Raw genomic sequence first — 6,687 nt, 5'->3', positions numbered from 1 at the left:
TCCATGGCACTTGTCATCAGAATGCTCCAGGAACCCTTCCATCACAATAATCCATGACCCGTTTCCTCACAATTCTCCAGGACCGCTTTCATCACAATGCTCCATTCCCTTGTCATCTCAATGCTTCATGGCCCCTGTCATCAAAATGATCCATGCCCTTGTCATCAAAATGCTCCAGAACTCTTGTCATCACTATGCTCCATGCCCATGTCATCAAAATGCTGCATGGCCCCTGTCATCACAATGCTGCATGACCCCTGTCATCACAATGCTCCATGCCCGTATCATCACAATGCTCCATTACCCATGTCATCGTAGTGATCCATGACCCCTTACATCACAATGCTGCATGACACCTGTCATCACAATGCTCCGTGGTCTTTGTCATCACAATGCTCCATGACCCATGTCATCACAATGTTCATGGACACTTGTCATCACAATGCTCCATGACAACTTACATCACAATGCTCCTTGACCCCTGTCATTTCATTGCTCCATGGCCTATGCATTCACAATGCTCCATGGCTCCGGTAATCACATTGCTCCATGATCCCTTTCATCACAATGCTCCAAGACCGCTGTCATCACAATGCCCCATGACGCCTATCATCATAATGCTCCAAGGCCCCTCTCATCACAATCCTCCATGATCCCTGTCATCACAATGTTCCATGACACTAGTCATCACAGTGCTCCATGACCCCTGTCATCACAATATTCACTGCCCATGTAAGCACAATGCTCTTGTTCCCCTGTAATCACAATGCTCCATAACCTTGTCATCACAATGCTCCAGAACTCTTGTCATCATAATGCTCCATGTCCGTTTCATCACAGTGCTCCATGACCACTTTCATCACAATGCTCCTTGACCCCTGTCATCACAATGCTCTATGACCACTGTCATCACAATGCCACATGACACCTGTAATCACATTGCTCCATGATCCTTTTCATCACAATGCTCTATGACCACTGTCATCACAATGCCACATGACACCTGTCATCACAATGCTCTATAGCCCCTGTCAGCACAATGTTCCATGACAGGTATCATCACAATGATACATGACTGCTGTCATCAGAATGTTCCCTGCTCTTGTCATCTCAATGCTCCCTGGCCCCTGTTATCACAATGCTCCATGCCCATATCATCACAATGCTCCATTACCCATGTCATCGTAGTGATCCATGACCCCTTTCATCACAATGCTGCATGACACCTGTCATCACAATGCTCCATAGCCCTTGTCATCACAATGCTCCATTAGCCCTGTCATCACAATGTTCCATGACTCTTGTCATCAAAATGCCTCATGATCCATTTAATCACAATGCTCCATGACTCCTTCCATCACATCCTCCATGATACTTGTCATTACACTGCCCCATGACCTTTTTCAGAACAATGCTCCATGATACCAGTCATCACAATGCTCCATGACCATTGTCGTCACAATGCTCCATGCCCCTTTCAACACAATGCTCCATGACAACTGTCATCACAATGCTCCATGGTCTTTGTCATCACAATTATACATGGCCCCTGTGATCACAGTGCTCCATGACCCCTTTCATCACAATGCTCCATGACCACTGTCATCACAATGCCCCATGACCCCTGTCATCACAATGCTCCATGGCCCCTGTCATTACAATGCTCCATGACCACTGTCATCACAATGTTCCATGACAGATGTCACCACTATCCTCCATGGTCCCTGTAATCACAATGCTCCATTCCCTTGTCAACGCAATGCTCCAGAACTCTTGTCATCATAATGCTCAATGCCCGTCTCATCACAATTCTCCATGACACTTTTCATTAAAATGCTCCATGGTCTTTAACATCACAATGCTCCATGGCCCCTGTTATCACATTGATCCATTGTACCTTTCATCACAATGCTAGATAACCTCTGTCATCACAATGCCCGATGACACCTGTCATCAGAATTGGCCATGGCCCTTGTCATCACAATGCTCCATGCCCTTGTCACCACAATGCTCCAGAACTCTGGGCATCATAATGCTCCATGCCCGTCTCATCACAATGCTACATGACACTTGTCATCAAAATGCTCCATGGCCTTTGTCATCACAATGCTCCATGGCCCCTGTTATCACAGTGCTCCATGTTACCTTTCCTCACAATTCTAGATGACCACTGTCATCACAATGCCCCATGACACCTGTCATCACAATTCGCCATGGCCCTTGTCATCACAATGCTCCATGATCCATGTCATCACAATGTTCCTGGACACTTATCATCACAATGAACTATGACCACATTCATCACAATGCTCCATGACCCCTGTCATCACACTGCTCCATGGCCTATGCATTCAAAATGCTCCATGGCCCCTGTAATCACATTGCTCCATGATCCCTTTCATCACAATGCTCCAAGACCGCTGTCATCACAAGGCCCCATGACGCGTATCATCATAATGCTCCAAGGCCCCTCTCATCACAATGCTCCATGAACCCTGTCATCACAATGTTCCATGACACTTGTCATCACAGTGCTCCATGAACCCCTGTCATCACAATATTCACTGCCCATGTAATCACAATGCTCCTGGTCTCCTGTAATCACAGTGCTCCATACCCTTTTCATCACAATGCTCCAGAACTCTTGTCATCATAATGCTCCATTCCCGTGTCATCACAATGCTTGAAGAACCTTGTCATCACAATGCTCCATGAACCGTGTCATCACAAGGTTCCAGGACCCTTGTCATCACAATGATCCATGACCCCTGTCATCTCAATGCTCCATGATCTTTGTATTCACAATGCTCCCTGGCCCCTATAATTGCGGTGATCCATGACCCCTGTCATCACAATGCTCCCTGGTATATTTCATCACAATTCTAGATGACCACTGTCATCACAGTGCTCCACGGCCCCTGTCGTCAGAGTCCTCCATGATACCTTTCATTACAATTCTACATGACCACTGTCATCACGATGCCCCATGACACCTGTCATCACAATTCGCCATGGCACTTGTCATCACAAAGCTCCATGAACCATGTCATCACAATGTTCATGGACACTTGTCATCACAATGCTCCATGACAACTTACATCACAATGCTCCTTGACCCCTGTCATTTCATTGCTCCATGGCCTATGCATTCACAATGCTCCATGGCCCCTGTAATCACATTGCTCCATGATCCCTTTCATCACAATGCTCCAAGACCGCTGTCATCACAATGCCCCATGACGCCTATCATCATAATGCTCCAAGGCCCCTCTCATCACAGTGCTCCATGATCCCTCTCATCACAATGTTCCATGACACTAGTCATCACAGTGCTCCATGACCCCTGTCATCACAATATTCACTGCCCATGTAATCACAATGCTCCTGGTCCCCTGTAATCACAATGCTCCATACCCTTTTCATCACAATGCTCCAGAACTCTTGTCATCATAATGCTGCATGCCCGTGTCATCACAGTGCTCCATGTCCACTTTCATCACAATGCTCCTTGACCCCTGTCATCACAATGCTCCATGGCCTATGTATTCACAATGCTCCATGGCCCCTGTAATCACATTGCTCCATGATCCTTTTCATCACAATGCTCTATGACCACTGTCATCACAATGCCACATGACACCTGTCATCACAATGCTCTATAGCCCCTGTCAGCACAATGTTCCATGACAGGTATCATCACAATGATACAAGACTGCTGTCATCAGAATGTTCCCTGCTCTTGTCATCTCAATGCTCCCTGGCCCCTGTTATCACAATGCTCCATGTCCATATCATCACAATGCTCCATTACACATGTCATCGTAGTGATCCATGACCCCTTTCATCACAATGCTGCATGACACCTGTCATCACAATGCTCCATAGCCCTTGTCATCACAATGCTCCATTAGCCCTGTCATCACAATGTTCCATGACTCTTGTCATCAAAATGCCTCATGATCCATTTAATCACAATGCTCCATGACTCCTTTCATCACATCCTCCATGATACTTGTTATTACACTGCCCCATGACCTTTTTCAGAACAATGCTCCATGATACCAGTCATCACAATGCTCCATGACCATTGTCGTCACAATGCTCCCTGGTATATTTCATCACAATTCTAGATGACCACTGTCATCACAGTGCTCCACGGCCCCTGTCGTCAGAGTCCTCCATGATACCGTTCATTACAATTCTACATGACCACTGTCATCACAATGCCGCATGACACCTGTCATCACAATTCGCCATGGCACTTGTCATCACAATGCTCCATGAACCATGTCATCACAATGTTCATGGACAATAGTCATGACAATGCTCCATGACAACTTACATCACAATGCTCCTTGACCCCTGTCATTTCATTGCTCCATGGCCTATGCATTCACAATGCTCCATGGTCCCTGTAATCACAATGCTCCATACCCTTGTCATCGCAATGCTCCAGATCACTTCTCATCATAATGCTCCATGCCCGTGTCATCACAATGCTCCATGGCCCCTGTCATCACAGTGCTCCGTGATACCTTTCATCATAATGATAGATGACCACTGTCATCACAATGCTCCATGACACCTGTCATCAGAATTGGCCATGGCCCTTGTCATCACAATGCTCCAGGACACTTGTCTTCACAATGTTCCATGGCGCATTTCATCACAATGCTCCATGACCACTTTCATCAAATTGCTCCATGATGCCTGTCATCACAATGCTCCATGGCCTTTGTCATCAAAATTCTACATGGCCCCTGTAATAACAGTGCTTCAGGACAACTTTTATCACAATGCTCCATGACCACTCTCATCACAATGCCAGATAAGACCTTTCATGACAATGCTCCATGGCCCTTGTCATCACAATATTCTATGACTTCTGTCATCACAATGCTCCATGCCCCTGTCATCACAATGCCCCATCACCCCTGCTATTACAATGCTCCATGACCCCTGTCGTCGCAATGCTCCGAAACCCTTGTCATCACAATATTCCATGATCCGTGTAATCACGATGATCCATGAACCATTTCTGTACAATGCTCCAGTACCCCTTTCATTAAAATGCTCCATGGCACTTGTCATCAGAATGCTCCAGGAACCCTTCCATCACAATAATCCATGACCCGTTTCCTCACAATTCTCCAGGACCGCTTTCATCACAATGCTCCATTCCCTTGTCATCTCAATGCTTCATGGCCCCTGTCATCAAAATGATCCATGCCCTTGTCATCAAAATGCTCCAGAACTCTTGTCATCACTATGCTCCATGCCCATGTCATCAAAATGCTGCATGGCCCCTGTCATCACAATGCTGCATGACCCCTGTCATCACAATGCTCCATGCCCGTATCATCACAATGCTCCATTACCCATGTCATCGTAGTGATCCATGACCCCTTACATCACAATGCTGCATGACACCTGTCATCACAATGCTCCGTGGTCTTTGTCATCACAATGCTCCATGAACCATGTCATCACAATGTTCATGGACACTTGTCATCACAATGCTCCATGACAACTTACATCACAATGCTCCTTGACCCCTGTCATTTCATTGCTCCATGGCCTATGCATTCACAATGCTCCATGGCTCCGGTAATCACATTGCTCCATGATCCCTTTCATCACAATGCTCCAAGACCGCTGTCATCACAATGCCCCATGATGCCTATCATCATAATGCTCCAAGGCCCCTCTCATCACAATCCTCCATGATCCCTGTCATCACAATGTTCCATGACACTAGTCATCACAGTGCTCCATGACCCCTGTCATCACAATATTCACTGCCCATGTAAGCACAATGCTCTTGTTCCCCTGTAATCACAATGCTCCATAACCTTGTCATCACAATGCTCCAGAACTCTTGTCATCATAATGCTCCATGTCCGTTTCATCACAGTGCTCCATGACCACTTTCATCACAATGCTCCTTGACCCCTGTCATCACAATGCTCTATGACCACTGTCATCACAATGCCACATGACACCTGTAATCACATTGCTCCATGATCCTTTTCATCACAATGCTCTATGACCACTGTCATCACAATGCCACATGACACCTGTCATCACAATGCTCTATAGCCCCTGTCAGCACAATGTTCCATGACAGGTATCATCACAATGATACATGACTGCTGTCATCAGAATGTTCCCTGCTCTTGTCATCTCAATGCTCCCTGGCCCCTGTTATCACAATGCTCCATGCCCATATCATCACAATGCTCCATTACCCATGTCATCGTAGTGATCCATGACCCCTTTCATCACAATGCTGCATGACACCTGTCATCACAATGCTCCATAGCCCTTGTCATCACAATGCTCCATTAGCCCTGTCATCACAATGTTCCATGACTCTTGTCATCAAAATGCCTCATGATCCATTTAATCACAATGCTCCATGACTCCTTCCATCACATCCTCCATGATACTTGTCATTACACTGCCCCATGACCTTTTTCAGAACAATGCTCCATGATACCAGTCATCACAATGCTCCATGACCATTGTCGTCACAATGCTCCATGCCCCTTTCAACACAATGCTCCATGACAACTGTCATCACAATGCTCCATGGTCTTTGTCATCACAATTATACATGGCCCCTGTGATCACAGTGCTCCATGACCCCTTTCATCACAATGCTCCATGACCACTGTCATCACAATG

This window comes from Balaenoptera borealis (genome assembly GCF_965194805.1).
Source record: "Balaenoptera borealis genome assembly, contig: HAP1_SCAFFOLD_1604, whole genome shotgun sequence".
Taxonomy (NCBI): domain Eukaryota; kingdom Metazoa; phylum Chordata; class Mammalia; order Artiodactyla; family Balaenopteridae; genus Balaenoptera; species Balaenoptera borealis.
Note: the sequence above shows the minus strand (reverse complement) of the source record.